The sequence below is a fragment of the Acinonyx jubatus genome, chromosome C1 (genome assembly GCF_027475565.1).
Source record: "Acinonyx jubatus isolate Ajub_Pintada_27869175 chromosome C1, VMU_Ajub_asm_v1.0, whole genome shotgun sequence".
Lineage (NCBI taxonomy): Eukaryota > Metazoa > Chordata > Mammalia > Carnivora > Felidae > Acinonyx > Acinonyx jubatus.
This window is the reverse complement of record NC_069381.1, coordinates 202,301,613-202,323,105: the sequence shown is the minus strand read 5'-3', so window position 1 is coordinate 202,323,105 and position 21,493 is coordinate 202,301,613. Positions and strand designations below refer to the sequence as shown.

Sequence of the window (21,493 nt, the reverse complement as noted above, 5' to 3'; positions counted from 1 at the left end):
CCTTCGTCCAGACCCTCCCCTTCTCTTCCTTTACCACCAGAGTTCTCCTCACTGGTTTCCCTGACTACACTCCATCCCCCAGACTGCCCTTGGAGATTGCCTTCTCAAACCCAGCTATTACCACACCAAGTCTCCGTGTTTAAGAAGGTTCTGCACTCTTCTGCCCGAAGAGTTGAATTCAAAACATGTTTCGTGTAATTTCAAGTCTCCTACCTGGCCCCACTCTCTTTCCCCTTTACTTATCCTCCCATCAGCCTCTTTCCCCTGCCATTTCTATATGTTGATGTTGAAGCCATATTTCAAGGATTAGACCAAGACTCAAAAGACCCTTGTACAGACCTTCTCCGAACACCCTATTAATAGCAGCTTATTCCTTATAAGTTCTTCTGCTGAGTCTTCCGCAGCCCTTTCCTCTGCCTTGCATTGCTGGCAGGTGAAGAACTCCAGAGTCTATGTTTATCTTGACCTCTCAAAGTACCCAGCACCTGGAGGAGGCACTCACCGCTTCATGGATCAAACTGAGTTGAGGCTTGACAATGATGGAAACAAGAACCTGATGCTTACGATTTTGAAATCATTTAAAAAGGTGAACTCTCTCAAAGATTTTATTCAGCAATGTTCAAATAAGGGAACTGTTTCTTTTTCACGGTTTGTAATTTATTCTGTCAGACAGGTGTAAAATGGCTGTGGAAAGGCACAGATGCAAATTAATTATCTATTTAACCTCTGACAAAAGAAAATAATCTGACTCCTCTTTAAGAGTCTCCCCCCCCCCCCGCCCCCCGTCTCAGTCAGGATAATCATGTAAAATTTTACTGGTATCTTTCAAGGACAGTGTCACATTTATGGCCCCTTTGTCACACAGTCTCCTGCAACTGAGCAGACTGTGGGTAGGTGATAAGGCTGGGTAAACAGAGCTCTTCTGAGAGGGGAGGGATACATATATGTGGTACATGGTGATCAAGGAAAAAGCTGGGTTATACCTGGTGGGACCCACACGTGCATTCACAAAAAAAGAGGAGGGCAGGGTTAATGATTATGTCTGAGGAGAATGAGTAAACATAGATTAGGATTGTATTTCTGGAAACTGCAGTATAAAATTAACCGAAGCAGCACTCTACCGTCTGATCCTGATGCCAAAGAATTTCCTTGCTGAATTACAGAAGTTGCCACTGGGGGGATTAATACACAGAGAACTTTGAAGGGTTTTCCTTCCTAGGTTCTTAGTTTCTTTGCTAAGAAGGAAAAGCATTCAGCATAAGCCATTCCTTTTTAAGACTGCTTTAACAATATTTACCACAGAGCATCATCTACTCCCTATCAAGGCAACATTTCTCTGGGTATTGTTATTATTATTATTATTTTGGAGAAAGAGAAAAGGGGTTTGTATCTCAAGTGGGTTTTTGAAGCATTATAAAAACATGGCATAGTCAACTATCTGTATGAAAATTCAGTCACCTTAAAAACCGAGAGTGAGTGACTCCAAGGTCAGCATCTTGAGAAATTATTCCTTAAATGGAGTGGCTTTAAATCTAAATTAACTTTTTACAGAGTCATTTATTCAGCAGGAAAGCATTGGTGGCTTTCCTTTTCTTATTTTTATCTTTCCAAAAAAAACAACCAATATGTAAGTCATCTACTTTGTATGGTACTGATTAGAGAGTTTTTTAAAAAAGTTTATTTAGGGGCGCCTGGGTGGCTCAGTCGGTTGAGTGTCCAACTTCACCTCGGGTCATGATCTCGCAGTTTGTGGGTTCGAGCCCCGCGTCGGGCTCTATGATGACAGCTCGGAGCCTGGAGTCTGCTTGGGGTTCTGTGTCTCCCTCTCTCTTTCTGCCCCTCCCCTGCTGATGCTCTGTCTCTCTCGCTCTCAAAAATAGATAAACCATTCAAAAAATTTTCTTTTAAGTTTATTTATTTATTTTGAGAGAGAGAGAGAGACAGCGCGGCACATGAGCAGGGGAGGGGCAGAGAGAGAGGGAGAGAGAGCGCACGTGAGCAGGGAAGGGGCAGAGAGAGAGGGAGAGAGAATCCCAAGCAGGCTCTGTGCTCTCAGCACAGAGCCCAATGAGGGGCTGGATCCCACAAACTGTGAGATCATGACCTGAGCTGAGATCAAGAGTTGGGCACTTAACCAACTGAGCCATCCAGGCGCCTCTGATTAGTTTTAAAAATCGAAGCCCTGCTCTATTTTTCTACTGAGCATGCACCAGCTCATGGGAAATCAGAATATCTGTAAGTGTCCTGATTTTAAACAAAATTAAGATGAACCATAAGCAAACACAGGTACAAAAGGAGAGGATGCGGGAGGTGGAAGGCTGGCTGAGGTGTGGCCCCTGTCACATTCCCGTACGGCCCTGGTCTTCCCAAACAACCACCGTTACCAGCAGGGCTTTCAGAAGAAAAATGAAAATATGAGGACCCGCTGCTCTATAAGAGAAATGGTCCCATTCCCCAGACCCACCCCAGAAAGGACTCTGGGGGAGTCCCAATGTCCGGGTGACATCAGCCCTGGCTGCCAGGTGTGAAGCTATACCCCTCTCTCCGCAGCCTTCCGTGGTACCCTGTGAAAATGCCATTCCGTTGTTTCCTTCCACTGCTCTGTTTTGGAGGGAGTTGCCTTTACTTACTGCTTACATTTCCTCATCTCCAGCTTGAAATCTTTGACCTTCACCTATGTACGGCGACTACATTTCAGATCTTCCCCAGCGGGCTCCGGGTCACCCATTCTCACTCTACTCTGGCTCCCTGCCGTGTTGGACAAGAGTGGATTTATGGCTATGTTTCTGTTCTGGCTTCCCCCCAGTGATAAAAAGATAGGATTGTTCACTCCACACGCAGGCCCTCCTCTCTGTATATTTTTAAATTAAAAAAAAATAAAGCTATTTTATGTATTGTAATATCATATACTATATATAAAATACATATAGGTATATAGAAATACATATATAGGTATACATAAATTGTATAGAGATATATGAAAATCCACACACAGATATATGAAATAACAGAAAATATAGTTATACAAAAAGTATGAAAAATAGCCCATATTTGTCCTCACCTACCACTGTTTTAAACACCTTGGTGTATAATACCTCCTGACTGTTCAAAATGAATGTGAATATATACGCATATAAACAACCTGTTCCGTGTTCTAGAACTTTTTAAATCCTTAATATAAATGAAGATCTGTCCATGATAACATGTATATACTTGCTGTGCCTGCTCTTTTCCTGTGAGCTCTCAGGTCTTTTTTCCCCTGTTCCCCAGCCATGCCTTCCTTCTTGGGACCGATCTCTCCAAACTGTACCTCAGTTTCCCCAAGAGCGTCCATTTAAGTTAGGCTAATGGGAGACTGAAGCGGGGGGAGAATGGGACCACCTGGGTATATTATCTTAGTCTCCCTCTGCTTTGGGTGGAGTCCCTGGAGATTATGGGGCCCAGTGCAACGTGAAAATCAGATCTCTTGTTCCAAAACAGATCTCTTGTTCCAAAGTTATTAAAAATTTCAAGATGGCGGCAGAGAATCGCACCAGGTACACCCTGGGGGCCCTCCTGAGTGCAGTGTTCTGTGTGGCTGCACAGATTTCACACTGACAAGCTGGCTCTGATCTCTGGAGGGGGCTCCGTCTCTTCTGTGACTCTGCTTCTGCGGCCTCGGGCAAACAGCTCATTGGGTAATGGTTTGGACAGCTCCCGTCCAGTGGTCTGCTAGCCCTGGGGGTGGCAGTGCTTGGAAATCTTTGGGTTGTTCCTTTTCCCCTGGTTCCTTTGTGGCTCTTTCAGTGCCTCTGTGACTAGCTCTCCCTCTTAAATTCCTTCTAGGGAACTACCTGTCTTAACCCTAATAGCTATGTTAGGAATGCTAAGAACGAGGCCATTGTACCGCCACTCTCTTTATTCTACTCTTCCTCGTCAGTCATGGGGAATAGCTTGCTTTCTTCAGGAGGAAATTCAGTCTCAGGGGGTGCCTGGATGACTTAGTTGGTGAAGCTTCCAACTTCGGCTCAGGTCATAATCTCGCAGTTCATGAGTTGGAACCCAGTGTCGAGCTCTGTACGTGGATCCTGCTTCGGATTCTGTGTGTGTGCGTCTCTCTCTCTGCCCCTGCCCCCCCCCCCCCCCACTTCTCTCCAAAATAAATAGACATTAAAACAATTAAAAATAAAGAAATTCAATCTCAGGATCCTTAACACTATGTTTGACTGCAGTTAACACATGGCCTAAAATCCGTGTGGCCTCCCAGCTCTACATCATCCTTTTAAACAATCTCATGGTTTCTACTGTGGCTACAGTATTTTTTATTTAACTTATCCCTAACTGGTGACAATGAGTCTGTCTTAGTTTTTCTCTACTTCGGTGATGAATCGTGTTCCATAGGTATTTTTGTTTACTCCTCCTTTTATCTGCAGGATGATGTCTTTGAAGGGGAATGACTTCAACGGACAGAGGGTATGCACATTTTACATTTTGCTACATATATCCATCTCCGAATGGTTGTATAAATATTAGAATATTTAAGTATGAAATGTCTAAATACGCAAAGACCGATCTTTTCTCCTTTCGAAGTAGTTGGGAGTCATTACACTTACTTCAACAAATCATTTTCGTGATTCTTGAAAATTATCTCCAGATCCAATTTCGAAGGTGCTTAGAAGTCACCCCTTTGTGTTCAACTTACAACTTATTTTTAAAGAAAAGCAGTATTACTGAGCTTCACCACCTCTCAGTCTCCAGACTTCCTTCCAATGGACTTTTGATTACTTTTCAAAAATGAAAATCTATTTTCATGTGTTGAAGTTCCCTTATTTTTGAAGATAGTCAAAACGATAGACTGCTCTCCCTGAAGGCTGAAACAGAGAAGTCAGAAACTCTTTCAAGAAATTGCTGCAGCCTTATTGAAAGCTTATAGCTTCGTAAGGTAACCCCTTTGGGAGAGGGAAGCGATATTTATTGAAATGTGTTAAGGTTGGTGTATTTGTTTTAAAACTCAGTTGCTTTATGTTGTTGAAGACCCTCATCTTCATCAGCGGCAGGTTGTCTCTACCTGTAATTCCTTTAATCAAAGCATTTTGTCAAAAGGGCTGTAAAATATTTATTTGGCTTGCTTTCATCAATAGAGCTATGGAACTATCTCATCTATAAGTACCTCATCTTTCACCTGGAATTGTTCTGACTGAAAACAGTGTGTCTTCTAAGTACACAGTAAATCATGCTGCTTGATTTAAAAAGATAGGCCACCCTTCAAAGAGCTTTGGGTCATTCCATTTTGCACACTCTGTCCAAGATAATTTCTAATTTGCCTTTCTCAAGGAGAGCGTGGAAAAATGCTCTCGGAAGATGCAATGTTTTCTCTTTCTTTTCTTCCCAAGAATGTCACGCAACTTTCAAATCATCACAAGGCAAACACAAAACACCCTCCCGCCTCCCCTCTGGTTAAAATCTGTCGGTTTAAAGGCAATGTCTGGTTTCAGTAATATGAAATTCTTTGTTAGCCTTAGAAATGGGGGATCAATGACTTATTCTTGTAATCCCTTAACTCTTAAACAGTCTACCAGAAAGCTGGTTTCAAGAAATAAGGCCAGGCTTTGCATTCAGATAGAGACGCAAGTGAGTCACTGGGAATGTGTGAGTTCCTTTTGGTGCTGTGCTTTCTTCCCGTCAGACCAATAAATTCCTACAGGTCTCAGCTCTGTAATTCCCTTTAGGGAGGACTGGGATAAAGAATATCAGCCCATTCTAAAAAATCCTGCTGTTTTCATGACACACAGAAATAGCTACAAGAAATACCTTCATCATTTTTATTTGCAGGGCCATGTAACATTTTTTTCCCCCTCCAAAGTTAATGATCACTAAGGGCCCGCACACATGCACACAGAACCCTGGCCCTTGGGTCTACCTAAGTCGCCTTTACGGTACAGCCCCAAAATAAAACTTTGCTTCGTTCTCTGAATTTGCGCTCCTGCTATCCACTTCAGGGTTTATAGGCTTCCATTTCATTTCCTCTGCTAGCCATGTTGCAGCTATAATATTTCAGTTCCTGAGCAAGGTACTTAGCAGGGCCAGACTAATCCAGCTTAAACTTGCACTCATGGTGTAAAATTGACTGAGGCCTGTCTCCATTCATTGGAGTCTTCTAGAGAGTTTGGACCCCTCATTCTCGCATCGGTACTTCTGTAAAGTCTTGTCCCTGGAATGATCTTCTTTTTCGAGTGCATTTAATGATACTCGTTCTTCTATCAGCCCTCAGACAAGTCTCACTTCCTCCCAGGAGGTTTCTCCAGCGTTTTAAAGGATCAGAGCTTTACAATTCTCTTTCTTCTTAGAAACCCTATAATGCAAAATATAATGTTTTCAACTTCTTATTATTGGTAATTTGGTAATTATTTTCTGAAAGGGACTACCTACCATATCTGGGCTGAGGGCACTGTGTCTCTCCCGGCAGCCCCCTTCTCCAACACTTCTCAACGCAGGGCAAGTGTCGAACCAGGGTCCTCACACATTCTCATTATCATGTTCAGTGGTTCAGCCTTCATGCAGGAAAAGATGTAAAAACACAGGGATTTTATCTGAGTTACAAACAGAGGCTTGATGACAGTAACACTTTTGCACGTTTTCAGTGTTTGGATGAGTAATTGTATCAAACGTGCAATATCCTACTCGTGAATTTTATGTGCATTATATGTAACACAAGCCTACCCTTTTTCATGGTTTCTAGTTTTTAAAAATGTAAGCCAGCCACCTCTTGGGAAAATTTCCATTTCTGTTTTTCTTTTCAGCGATGTATTTTTTTCTAAGCTCTTTTCTGAGATTCCCTTTTATATTTTCCGTTTCTATCATGTTCTCAATTTGTACTCCTGCTCAAGAATCTAAAGGATTCAAAAAAGAACATGTATATTAAATATATACCTAAAATATATATATATAAAAAGAACATGTATGTGTATACTCAAAGCTTACAAAACTTGATAATATTTTCATCAGTGAGGTAAATTCAAGTAAAAGTGACATTTTTAACAATTGAAATTATTAGCTTAACTTTTCCAAGCAGTACATTTTTCTCTAAATTATTTGTAATTATCTACAAGGTTAAAAGGGAAACCTAGTATTAATAAATATCAATATTCCAAATAAAATAAAGTGAATCACAAAATTTAAAAATATTTTTCTTTGTTTTCTTGAAAACTTTTTATTATAGAGAAATGCAAACATACAAAAGTAGTTGGAATAGTATAATGAACTCCCATAGACTTATGACCTAGCTTCAAATAATTGCTCTGCTCGCGACCAATCTTAACTCATTTCACCTTCCGGTTTCACCCCTCCCCCATTACACTGAAGTAAATCCCACGTGCCATCTAATCTGATTTGTAAATATGTCAGCGGTGTTTCTAAAAGATGAGATTTTTAACACAACCCCAGTATCGTTATCATGCCTTAAAGGTAATAATTCCTTAATATCAGCAAATGTCACATACATATTTATTGTATAGTTGGGATCAAAATCCAAATCAAGCTCATACACTCCAATTTGTTGAGACACCCTTTTTAAAATTTATTTATTATTATTATTTTCATTTAGGAGAGAGAGAACACAAGCTGTGGAGAGGGACAGAGGAAGAGAAGAGAGAGAATCCACGCTCACTGCAGAGCCCAGTGTGGGGCTCGATCCCATGATCCTGGGATCATGACCTGAGCCGAAATCAAAAGTCAGATGCTCAACCAACTGAGCTACCCAGGTGCCCCTTGTTAAAATACCTCTTCAGTCTCTTTTAATCTTTTAATTTTCTTCTTTTTTTCTTTTTCCGTCTCTGTTTCTCTTTGTCTCTGTCTCTCTTTTTCATTTAGTTTGTTGAAAGAACTGCCTTATTTGTCCTATAGAATTTTCTGTAGTCTGAGTTCGGTAGATTGCATCTCTATTGTGTTATTTAACATTTTTTATACCAATATTAATTGCAGCATTATTTACAATAGCCAAGATTTGGAAGCAACTTAAGCATCCATCAATAGATGAATGGATAAAGAAGATGTGGCACGCGCGCGCGCACACACACACACACACACACACACACACACACACACTGGAATACTACTCAGCCATAAAAAAGAATGAGATCTTGCCATCAGCAACAATATGGATGGACCTAGACGGTAATATGTGAAATAAATCAGACAGAGAAAACAAATACTATATGATTTTACTAATATGTGGAATCTGAAAAAACAAAACAAATGAACAAACGAGACAAAACAAAACAGAAACAGACTCATAGATACAGAGAACAAACTGGCGGTTACCAGAACGCAGTGGGGTTGAAGGAACCAACAAAATAGGTGAAGGCTATTAAGAGGGACAAACTTGTGGGGTGCCTGGGCGGCTCAGTCGGTTAAGCCTCCAACTTCGGCTCAGGTCATGATCTCACAGTCTGTGGGTTTGAGCCCCTCATCGGGCTCTGTGCTGACAGCTTACAGCCTGGAGCCTGCTTCGAATTCTGTGTCTCCCGCTCCCTCTGCCCCTCCCCCGCTCACGCTCTGTCTCCAAAAAATAAATAAATGTTAAAAAAATTTTTTTAAAAGGGGGGAAAACTTTCAGTTGTAAAATAAACAAGTCACAGAGAAACAAAGTATGATGTAAAGAATATAGTCAATAAATATTGTAATAACTTTGTATAGTGACAGCAGATAATTGGACCTATTGAGATGATCATTTCACAATGTATAAAAATATCGACTCACTCTGTGGTATACCTGAAACTAACATCATACTGTATGTCAACCATAATTTAATAAAAATATTTAAGTAAACTTTATGCAACATTTTGTAAAATTACAGGTGTTGCAGTGTTAGCATCCAACACCCAGTTAGTTGCTGACGCAAAAAATTCGTGTGTGTGTACTTTTCACTTAACACTACAAGTTCACTTTGTACTCCCCCGGATCACAAATTGGAATCTGACATAACTACAAAACCATGCTTCGTTATGTAGGAAGCTATTATATTTATGTTGAGAGGAAGATCTCACAAACTATTTGATTTGTCTCTTACCTGAGCGGCCCCCATCCCATTCTATTCCCATCATCCTTCTCTGCTGTCAGGACCAGCACAACACATCTAGCCCCACGGCCATCAGGTTTGGTTTCACAGGCCATCGGGGGAGAAATAGGTGAAAACATTTCCCTGGAGCCTGACTGGTGTTAGCCACGAGAGAGCAGATGTTTAGATTTAGCAGATTGGACTGGGCTGGCATTGAGTGAGGAGCTTGGCAAACATTTAAAAATAAGACTAAGTGGGTCTCCCATCAACCATCAGATAAGTGAGCTACAGGACTGCAAGAAATCTAACAGAGCCGTCCCAACAGAGAGGCGTGGCTTCTGTCCAACATGTTTCTGTGCTGATTTTATGGGAAGCCGAAGGCTTTCGGACAGTGACTAAAGGCTGGGTTAGGAAAACGATCCAATCCATAGATTGTTCTGTGTGATGGGAAGTGTTTCAGTGCCACAAAGATTATCCAGGAGACTAGTCAAGTCCTCAGAGATATGCCTATCATCACTCATTTTACCATCTCTTCAGGAGAAACACACAGACGTCTGGTACTAATTAGATCTCCATGATACCAAGCAAGTGATTAAACGTTTTGGCCTGCAGGTTCCTGGGTTGTAAACTGAGGACGCCAAACCACATGATCTGGAGGATACATTCTAGCAGTTTTGCATCCTGAACTAGTCCCAGAGGTGTGAAGAAAACTCAGTTCGGCTGTGACCCAGTCTTGCACGTGGTTCCACTTGTGCTAATTCATAGCCAGCCTATGGAAAGATGTAGGAATGAGAAGTCCCTACAACAGTGCCTAGCACATTGCCGTTTCTAATACTTATTTACGGATCGAATAAATGTTTCCTAGGTTCCATTAATCAAGATCACTCCTGTGAGTTCTAAAACACATCCCGTACCTGCAGTCCTGTGGTCTTTATATGTTTCCAATTCTCTCTCCATTCTGTTGCCATTTTGAGGCAACATTTTGAGGTACATACTGGCTTCGCCAAGGGAAAAAGGAAGCGGCACGTCTTGTGTGGGGACGCGCTTTATAAAGATATTAAAGTAACAGAGGCATCAATTATTATGCAAAGCAGTATGCAAATTCAGTAAAAGGGAGCATCATAATGGAAGTTTTCTAAGCTTTGACTTGTGTCAGCCTGGAAGAAGTTGAGAAGTGCTGTGTTAAGCTAATACCGGTCTGCGCAAGCTTTTTCAGAATAAAAATACACCGCTATTAACCCATCAAAGCATCGTTTATGAAAATAAATAAAGCAGCAGCATCACCTGCTTCTCATTAATAATAGAGGTTTAATAATTATAGAAATATCTTGGTAAAATTATTTGAGTCTTTATGTCAAAATAAGTATATTTTATCCTCTTTATATTTCACTACATTCCACAAAGCCATTATTCTCTTGGGCTTTTGTTCTCTGGATTTATATGGTATCTATGCCTGGGAATACCATTGTCAGGCTATAGCAGTGTTTTGTTTTTTTAAAATAACTTGTTTTTTATGAAGTGCTGCATATATACATACACTCGGTACAAATCATGGTGCACAGCTCAGTGAATTTTTACAAAGTGAACACGCATGTAGCCACCACTCAGATCGTTATGCGTAAGTCACAAGAGTCTACCAAGCTCCCCTTCCCAGTCATTTTGGCCCTGCTCAAAGGTAATCATTATTCTGACATCTGCCGTCGTGACTGATTTTTGACTGTTTTTGAGCTTTTGATACATAGAATCGTTCAGTAAGCGCTTTTCTTTTTTGTCTAGGTCTCTTGCCTAATGTTATATTTGTAAGATCTTTCATGTTGTATTTTGTGATAGGTCGTCTATCTGTAATGGCTTACAGTGTTCCATTGTATGGCAGCCATGGGGGTGTGATGTCGGCCTGAGGAACACAGGTAGCCAACGTCCTCCAGCTATGGTGCTTCGGCCCCACTGCTGCATGCAAACCTCTAGGACATGCTCTCTGGGAGCAGTATCCAGCCAGTGACTGAGAATGGCCTCAGGGTGCTGGTCTTGACTCCTCCATGGGCAGTATTTGCACGGGGATGCCCCACTGGACTGGCTAGACCTTCTCAGGGCCACCCTGTGTCTAAGCTCCTCCCCTAATCTTCCTTCCTCCCCTCTTTCTTTTCCAGGTGTCAGGTCTTCACTGCCTTCTGAAGAGTTACTCTGCTTACTCCTGCTTCATCCATCAATAAATGTCTTGCACTCCTAACCGTATCTGATTGTGTGCTTCCCAGAGGATGCGAAGTGACACACATTATACAACTATAGCACAATGTATTTATCCATTCTACTGCAGATAAACACTTTCTTTATTTCTACTCTTGAAGAGCTGTGAACAGTGATGCTCTAAACATTCCCATACGCGTGCTTTGGCGCACTTTTGTATGCAAAGCAGTTGAATCACCGTGGCATTGCGGGTCATAGGTTACGTGTAGATTTAGCTTTAGTAGATCCTGTCAAGAGCTTAACCAAAGGATTGTGTCAGTCTGCATTGCCACCAATAGGATATGAAAGTTCTAGTTGCTTCACATACTTTCCCCACACTCAGGACTGTCAGTGTTAACACTTTTCAATACTTTGATTCTCTCATGTCTAATGGTGTTGAGCACATTTTTGATACATTTTTAAATGTTTACTTATTTATTTTGAGACAGAGAGAGAGAGAGCGAGCAGGGGAGGGACAGAGAGAGAGGAGAAAGAGGATCCCGAGCAGGCTTCGCACTATCAGTGTAGAGCCTGACACGGGCCTGGATCCCACGAACCATGAGATCATGACCTGAGCTGAAACCAAGAGTTGGATGCTTAACCGGTGGGGCCACCCAGGTGCCCTGAGCACATTTTAATATATTTTTATTGGTCATTTATTCTTTTATGTGCATGTGACTATTTTTGTATTACTTATCCATGTTTTTCGTATTGACTTATAAGAGTTCTTTATATATTCTGGGTATTACTCCTGAATATCTTTCCCCACTTTGCGCCATGCTTTCTTTCTTTTTTTTTTTTTTTAATGTTCATTTATTTATTTTGAGAGAGAGAGACAGAGACAGAGACAGAGAGAAAGAGAATGAGTGGGGGAGAGGCAGAGAAAGAGGGAGAGAGAGAATCCCAAGAAGGCTTCCAGCTGTCAGTGCAGAGCCCAACTCAGGGCTCGAACCCATGAATCGTGAGATCATGACCTGAGCTGAATCAAGAGTCAGATGCTTAACTGACTGAGCTACCCAGGTACCCTATAGGCCATGCTTTCTTAATGATGATTTTCTTATCTTTTCTTAATGATAATTTTGATGCATTGAACTTCTTAATCTTAATATAGCATAATTTATCAATCTTTGCTCCTTTTTAAAACCTTTTTTCACTGACTACGTCAAATTTATTTTTTAAAAGTCATGAAGATAGTTGCCAGTATTTTCTTCTAGAAGCTTTTCCTTTCCACATTTATTTCTATTTTATTCATTTTAGGTCTAAAATGGAGTTAATTTTTGTGTATGACATGTAGTAGGGATCATTATTCATTTTAGGTCTAAAATCTACCTGGAGTCAATTTTTGTGTATAACGTGTAGTAGGGATCATGATTAATTTTTTTTAATATATGGATAACCATTTGACTCAGCATTATGTATTAAAAAAAGTCCTCTCTTCACTGCATAGTGCTGTCATTTTTGCCATAAATCATGTCATCTATTCCTTTACTTTCTCTTTTGTTCCATTGATCTATTTGTGTATCTTTGAAGTAATGCTATATTCCCGTAATAACTTAACTTTATGTTAATTCTGACTATCTAGTGATTAATTATTTCAGTTTTCTCCTTTACCTTAAGATTGTGTTGGCTATTCTGGCATTTTCATATGAAGTTTATAATCAGATTTTCAGGTCATGCAGATATGCTGTTGGAATTAGAAAAATTTTTTTAATATTTATTTATTTTGGGGAGACAGAGAGACAGAGTGCAAGCAGGGGAGGGGCAGTGAGAGAGAGAGAGAGATACAGAATCTGAAGCAGGCTCCAGGCTCCGAGCTGTCAGCACAGAGCCCAATACGGGGCTTGAACCCATGAAGTGTGGGATCATGACCTGGGCCGAAGTCAGGCGCTTGAGCAACTGAGCCACCCTGGTGCCCGGTTGTTGGGATTTTGATTGAGGTTTATTCACCCATAGATTAATGTGAACAAGCTGACCACATTGAATCATCCAGTGCAAGAACATGGTATATCCCTCCATTAGCTCAGCTCCTCTTTAATTAGTCTCAGTAATATTTTCTGATTTATAGGTAGACAAGTTTCACAGGGTTCATTTGATTTATTCCTAAATAGAGGATTATTTTTAGTAGTATTATGAAGTTTTATTTTCAAATTTTATATCCTAATTATTTGTTTCCAGTGTACAGAGATGAACTTGACCTGCTAGGTAACAACTTTCACTTATTGTTTATTGGTTCTTTATCATTTTCTATGCACACATTTATATTTTCTACAAATAATGAGTTTTATTGTTTTCTTTAAAGTCTTTACACTTTTTTTCTTGTTATATTGCATTGGCTACAACAGTGTTGTATAAAATTGTGATGTCAGATATGCTTGTTTCATTCTTGATCTTGCAAATGGCAAAGGATATGCGTTTAATGTTTCACCATTAGCTCTTGTTTTGGGAAAATATGTTCTTTGTTAGATTGAAAACAATTTCTTATTCCTGGTTTACCAAAAGTTTTGTTTTTATCATAAATGCATATTGAATTTTATCAAATGCTTCTCTGCATATATTGAGAAGTGTTTCCCTTTTATTTTGTTAATTGGTGAATTACGTTGATTTATTTTAAAATATTAACTCAGCTTTAAAGAAAATTTTTTTTAACGTTTATTTATTATTGAGAGACAGAGAGACACAGAGCATGAGCAGGGGAGGGGTAGAGAGATGGGGAAGCACAGGATCTGAAGCAGGCTCCAGGCTCTGAGCTGTCAGGACAGAGCCTGATGCAGGGCTCGAACTCATGAACTGGGAGATCATGACCTGAGCCGAAGTCAGTTGCCTAACTAACTGAGCCACCCAGGTGCCCCTTAACTCATCTTTTTTTTAAAAAAAAAATCTGGAATAAATCCTGCTTAGCAATGATGTATTATCCTAATTATATTTTTACTGAGTACATTAGCTAAAATTTGTTGAAAACTGCATCATTTCCTCTTTAGATACTTGGGATATTTCACCAGTGAAACCACCTAGGCCTGTATTTTTCTTTATTGGATGAGTTTTGAAATTACCAAATAAATTTCTTTAGGATAGCCTATTCATATTTTTGATTTTTGTGTTAATTTTGTTAATAAATTTTAATTTGTGTTAACTTTTGTTAAATAAAACTTTTCAAGGATGCTTACATTTTATTTAAGACTTCAAATTTACTGGCATAAAGTTGTGCATAATACCCTTTTACTGTTGTTTAAATTTCTGTAGGATCTGTAATGCTGTTTCCTTTTACTGTCCTCATCTTTTGTTTTCTTTTTCTGTATAGCTAATGATTTATCACTTTTATTAACATTTTTGAAAAATCTCTTCTTTTTTTTCCTATTATATGTTTACCTTCTATTTAACTAATTGCTGCCCTTGTCCTCCTGTCTTTTTTGAGATTAATTATACCCCTTTCCTTGAGAGGGAGACTTGGATAACTGTTTTTCAAATTTACATATATGTGTGTGTGTGTATATATATATATATATATATATATATATATATATATTGAGATACTTTGAGACTGAAATGTGTATACACACACACACACACACACACACACACACAAAGAGAGAGAAAGAGAGAGGGACTTTGAGACTGAAATTCAAGTTTCGCAAAGGGTTGTCTATATTCAATTTTCTCTAATTCCTAGGATGTTACTATTCAGGAATCTTAACTAAAAACCTGGAATGTTAATCAGAGCTCCTTCTGCTTGGTAGGTCCTGAATGCCAATTTTTTTTTTTCTCCCTAGCTCAGTGGTACAGTTAAAAGCTCTTCTGAGGCTTTTTTTTTTTTTTTCAGTAAATAGCTTTTTACAGAAGTTTTAAGTTCATAGTAAAGTAGAGTGGAAACACAGAGCATTCTCACATACTCCATGCCCCCCACCACCACACTGACCTTCCCTACCATCAACATGCTGTGCCATGGGGCACATTGGTTATAACTGACACATCACTGTCACTGACACATCATTATCACCCCATAGTCAGTGCATAGTTTACATTGGGGCTCACTCTTGGCCTTGGGTAGTCTGTAGGTTTTAAAAATCTATAAGCACACGTATCCACCATTGCAGTAACGTACAGAATACTTTCACTGACCTTAAAGTCCTCTGTGCCTTACCTATTCTTTGTAGCCACTTTGAAGTTGAACATTCTTCTTAATTTATTGGCCCCTTTCTTCTAACATATTAGGATTTATCAAATGCAGAACAGTTAGAAGCTCAATAAGCTCCATTTTATGTTAGGCTCCCTCCCTTCTCTGAGAGTCTCTTTTTCTTTGATACTCCTGCTCTTAAGTCTTAGAAATTTTGGTTGTTTTGCAAAGCCTTAAGTAGCTGCTGTTTTGTTTGGTTTAGTTATGTTGTATATTGTATGAAGCATTTGTTTGTTTGTTTGTTTGTTTATTTATTTATTTATTTATTTAGGGACAGGTTTTATCTAACAGAAGCTAGTCCTTCCACCATGTCAACTTTGTAGAACTACTAATATAATTGTTTTCATCTGAGCTAATTATTTTCTTGACGTATAAAGACTACAAAGGTGTCAGAATAGAGGAAAAATTATTCTTGGTGAATGCCTATTTTTCCCCCAGTAGAACCCACCTACTCATTAATTCCACTTATTTATTCATTCTTCAGCAAATAAATATTTACCGAGCATACCTGATGTGCTTCTAGCAAATGTAAAATATGTGAGTCTCTGGAGAATAGGGAAGTAAATTTATCAATGGTTACTGGATTTGAGGGGCTTTCTGCCTAGTAGATTACATGAGTGGAAAGATTAGGGGGAGGACGATATTGAATTTTGGACTCAGATGGACTAAGATTATTTATTAGTTGTGACCTCGAGCAAGTTTGTCAGCTATTTCCCAGCTTCAGCTGGGCAAAATATTGGGTGTTATAAGATTAGACAAAAAGTATGTGATATGCCTATCACTATGCCTGCAACATAGTAAGATATAAATAATTTGTATTTCTTATTATTATTCCAGTTGGAGAGACACATAAAGTGTAAAGTCCCTGGGAGTGTTTGTGGAAGACAAGGGAAGATTTCATAGAGGTTAAAATATAAAAGAAATATAGGAGATCACCATCCAAAGTAGGTGGTGATGGTAGGCCTAGTGTGTGCGTGTGTGTGTGTGTGTGTGTGTGAGAGAGAGTGGGGGAAACAAAATAGGTTTGAAAGTTGGGAAGAAGGAAGTCCTTGATACGGAGGGAATTAGACAGGCCTCTATTTTTTTTTTACATACCAAAATGGGCATTTGTAATGTGTTTGGCATAGAGTTCTATGAGGATATAATTGTGAATAAGATAAACATGGAGATTGACCTATTTTACAAAGTTTACTGATAATCAAGGATATAGACATACAAATAAGTAGGCTAGTTACAAATAGTATGGTACTTTGCATCTTTTGGGATGATAGCTCATCACATAGCCATTGCTCTCTTCTCTACAATGGGCCCTCGGTTAGATGCTTAACTTAAATAGGGCCAGTAAAATTATGGCAGAGGGATGCCCGCGTGGCTCAGTTGATTAAGCATCAGACTCCTGACTTCGGCTCAGGTTGTGATCTCACGGTTCGTGGGTTTAAGTCCCTCGTTGGACTCTGCACTGAGAGCAGAGCCTGCTTGAGGTTCTCCCTCTCTCTCTGCCCCTCCTCTGCTCTCATTCTCTCTGTCTCTCTCAAAAGAAAAAAGAAAAAGAAAAAAAAACAAAGGAAAACAACAAAAAACCCCTAAGAATATGACAGAAATTTGAGGTTGTCATTCAGAGACATTTAGTTTTCTGCATGTGACTACAGCCATGCCTGCCGTAGTCTCCCATATGGCTAGAGAGAAAGCTGGTTTACAAAAACCAATAGAAAGGAAATAGATATTCAGAAATTAGCAAAAACATGAGGGAGAAAGAGTCCTATCACCTTTTAATTTATGGTGCTAATCCTTCCTTAAGACCCGGATGGTGAAAGATAACACCACATCTGTATATTGCTTATAGTCCCTCAAAGACTCATTTCCACACCTTGCAACCCAAAGTCTTAACAAATAAATTTATGATAAATGTTAAGACAGAAGACCTATACTTTGCCAGAAAATTAGATATGAAGGGCACATAATGCTACTGAGTTGGTAGGTCAGGGAAGGACCTGGTTGGAAGAGATGGCTAAACTGAGATTAAAAGGATAAACAGATGTTACAAGGAAAGGACAAGATTCCTCCGAGGAGAGGGAAAGAAATGTGTGAACTGGAGGGGTAACTACAGAGGGTGGGTCTGTCGCGGCACAGTGTTGGGAGGCTGGGAAGGAGAGAGCAGGAAGGCATTAAGTTGGAGAGGTGACCAGCTTCAAGTCATACAGCCTCCTTGCTAGGACGTGGACCCCCATCCTCCCAAGCCCATGTGGAGACATCTCCCTACACTCACAGTCCCCATCCATTACTGACTTCTCTGCCGAGGAAAACGAAGGTATCTGGGGGGCGAGTAATGGCCGTTACTCCACGTATCTTGAGAGTGAGTTCTAGAGTAAGAGCTGGGTGTTCGGTCTCATTCCATCCCTCTCTGCCTTCCTTTCTCACTTACTCTTCAGGAAATACAATTTGTGCCAGTACGACGGTGGGTGACGCTTCCCCTGATGGCTGATGAAGGGAGAGTTAGAGACTCCGTTCATGACATGGGCAACCTAAACATAGCACCTTGGTTAGGACTTCGGTAAAAGATTCTGTGGGTCCTCTGAGGACATCTAGCATTGATTTATTCTAGAGACTGCTAGGCCAAATCAGATAAGTGAGTGAAAAGTTAGCAGGAAAACACTTGGGTTTTATTAAAGTGTTCTCTTTGGTGTTTTTTAGCCTGTTTATGAACAACTTGAGTTATTTGGAGAAACATGTTAAATGAATATGCAGTTACTAACTACTTCAGTTCTGTAATTGGTGCTTCTCTTAGGTTGCTATTAAAGAGTGTGACTGTTATTTTTGTAATTTTGGATGTGGGAGAAAGCAGAATTGCACCGTACATTGCTGTTTCCCCCAGGCTCCACAGCAAGTCTTTCTGGAACAGGACTGCAATGCCAATGAGTGGTAGAGACCATGTCCGCATTCCTTCCTCCTGACAGGAGGCACCATATTTCTCCACCAGTTAGAGACCTTCCCCTTCGGCTGCTTAATCAGAGACAGGAAAAGCCTAGATCTGGTGTGTTTCCACTTTATCTTGGAACTCTGTGTGACCGACCGGACTCAAACCCAGACGACTCATCAGTCATTACAGATGGCCTTGATTGTGAATCCCAGGCTAATACTAGTTTATCAGGAGCGGCTACTTTCTCTCCAATCAACATTTAATATCAAATGACAGCTAGCTTGAGAAGGATTTGGAGGATGATGAATTAAATGGAAAAATCAAGGAAGACAGGGAGTAAGGAATCTCTGTAATCGATGCAGGTGCATGGCAATACTGAGAGGTATATCCAGTACATTTCAAACATGTGAAAGCAGGAGCTAAATGGAAACCTATGCATTTAGGGGTGGTGGTGGTGGTCATGCCTGGCTGCCTTTAACACACAAAATAATGACAGATGCCATTTTTAAAGTGCTTACAATTTGGTAAGTGTTGGGCTAAGCACGTCGCGTGGATCGTCTTAATACAGGCAACTTTATGAGCTGGATGCTACCCCTTGCTCCGTGTAATAGAGAAGTAACTCAGGCGCCTGGGTGGCTCAGCCAGTTAAGCGTCCAACTCTTGATCTCAGCTCAGGCCTTGATCTCAGGGTTGTGAGTTCGAGCCCCCGCATTGGGCTCCACGTGACAGCACTCCCAGGCTGTCCCCAAGGTCAGCTCTCTCTCCCTGCCCGCTTGTGACTTCTTCTCACCCCTCAGTGGAGCCTTAGCAATGCCACCCTGTCCCTCCCAGGGGCCCTGCCGTGGGCGGGAACGAGGAGGGGCTGTGACCAGTGGGCTAGCTGTCAGTCCTTTGTCCGTGTCTCTGCTCACCATTTCAACACACTTGCTGAAATGGAATTGGAATGCTCAAAAGGTTTAAAGAACATTTCTCAAACCCACAACTTCCCAGCAGCTTGAAAGCCTCTTAAAACATTACCTTCAACCTGCGGCTCGTGATGAGTGGATGTCGAGGGCTCAGGAGCCCGGTGTCCTGATGGTCTGTCGTGAGCTGCCCTCCGTGGCTCCCTCGGCTCAGCCACAAGCCAGCACGCACACCAACCAGGCTCCCTTTGGTTTCTTGGAAGAACAAACCACTTCTCAGAAAGCTGATAGCCATGGAGTCCCAGCAGAGAAATCGTTCCCTCCAAGTATAAGGGAGCCTCATCTAAATAAGGAAATGGAAAGCTGGATGGGAGGGTGCAAGGTCACAGGCAGGAATTGCAGCCGCCGCAGAGAGAGGGCATTTCTCTTGCCCCGCTGCCTCCCCTGGGCTACCCCCGGGGTTGATACCTTGTTAGGACCCATCTCTGGCAACAAGGTCATTTTTATTTAGGGTGAATGAGGCCTAAGAGGGACGACCATGGTCAATTTCTGCATTAAAGGACCATTAAAATAAAGTGTTACTGTAAGAAGCTGTCTCTGCTAGACATTTCTCAGAAGAGCTTTGTGCCTTCTCCGAGGGCTGTTTGCTGCTTCTTTCCATTTTCGGGAGGGGGCAAAAATGCCCCTAACGAAACGGAGCCTTTTTAATTGATGATAAAAACAGAAGAGAACACAGCAGCGGGAATTGTTGGCGATGCGTTTACAGCAAGTGGCGAATCACTGCATATTCATTTGTTTCTCATCGGCCAAGATGAATCCTCTTTTGGTATCAAAGCAAATGTGCTGTGAAGGTGCAGAGGACAGGGTTTAACAACTTCTCCTGGCTGGAGGCCTGGGTGGTTTTTTCGGGGGGGGGTGGTGGGAGGGCCAGGAAGCGGTGGGGGTGGGAAGCTGAGCCGGGTTGGGGGGTGGGGGGAGTGGCGTGGAGGAGTGTTTTAGGGAAGGCAGGAGCTGTGGAGTGCTGAGGGAGTCTCTGAAAGAATGGTTTTATCTGTGTGGGTGTAAGTGGGGAGAGAGGGCGGCCATGCTCGGCATATAACATGATTATTTCGGTAGACCAGAAAATAAGAGTGAGTTGGAGTCTGTTATGGCAGAAGAGAGGAAGTAGTTCACCCAGCCTCTGTTCCTTTTCACTGTGGACTATCTGGTTCTCAGGCACGTGGAAGGGAACCTGACTACGTCTTGTATGAACTGAGATGCAGATTCTGTTTCCTCCCCCTGTCTTCGCGCCCTCGGTACCCGTCTGTGACCGCCTTTCTGTTCCATCTCACTGTCTTCACCTCTCAGTGTTCGCTTTCTGCTCCAGCCAATCTGGACTCGCACAGACAATTCAGTTTCTTAAAAGGGTCAGTTTCAGGGGCGCCTGGGTGGCGCAGTCGGTTAAGCAGCCGACTTCAGCCAGGTCACGATCTCACGGTCCGTGAGTTCGAGCCCCGCGTCGGGCTCTGGGCTGATGGCTCAGAGCCTGGAGCCTGCTTCCGATTCTGTGTCTCCCTCTCTCTCTGCCCCTCCCCCGTTCATGCTCTGTCTCTCTCTGTCCCAAAAATAAATAAACGTGGAAAAAAAAAGAAAAAAGGGTCAGTTTCTCCCTGTCTCAGGACCTTTGCACATGCTATTTCTTCTACCTGAACTGTTCTTTTCCAGTACCCTGCTCCTTCCCGTATGGCCAGCCTGGCTCCTCGTTATCCTTTCAGCCATAACTTGACACTTCCTCCTCAAGGAAGACTTCCATGGACACTGTGTCCAGAATGAGTCCCCTTGCGAGGGTGCCTTTCACACTATGCTTTCTCTTTAGACCAAGAGCTATAACTTTAATTGAATGATAACTTGCCGACCTAGCATAATGTGCATATCTCTGGCAGATTTAATACTTATCAATAAAAAATTCACACGCTGTTTGCCTTCATTTATACATTTCATCATGAAAAGTGATCAACACTTTGGGTCTCAGGTGATCAACACTTAGTGATCTCAGGAAGCAATCCTTGAGACGATGGCATGGAATTATCCCTGCCTGATTCTGGGAAGAATTAGAAAATCTGGTTAGTCGTCTGTTTTTGTAACCAATCCAGGGGCCAATAACTTTCCTTCCTGAGTTCCATGAAGTTCCAGATAGGTGATGCGTGTTGAATGGCACCTATGGTAAATATTTTAAGAAAACTTTCTAAAGGTTTAAATGAGTGTGT

General features: G+C 41.3%; 1 long non-coding RNA gene across 1 annotated transcript; it reads right to left on the bottom strand.

Annotated features, from left to right (window-relative positions):
• Positions 1-4,255: 4,255 nt before the first annotated feature.
• Positions 4,256-20,034, bottom strand: LOC128312146 (uncharacterized). The gene is made up of 3 exons (XR_008291059.1): positions 19,363-20,034; positions 6,409-6,530; positions 4,256-6,331 (listed from the first exon to the last, which is right to left on the bottom strand). It is a non-coding gene; the product is annotated as an uncharacterized LOC128312146 (long non-coding RNA).
• Between the last annotated feature and the right edge of the window lie 1,459 nt (positions 20,035-21,493).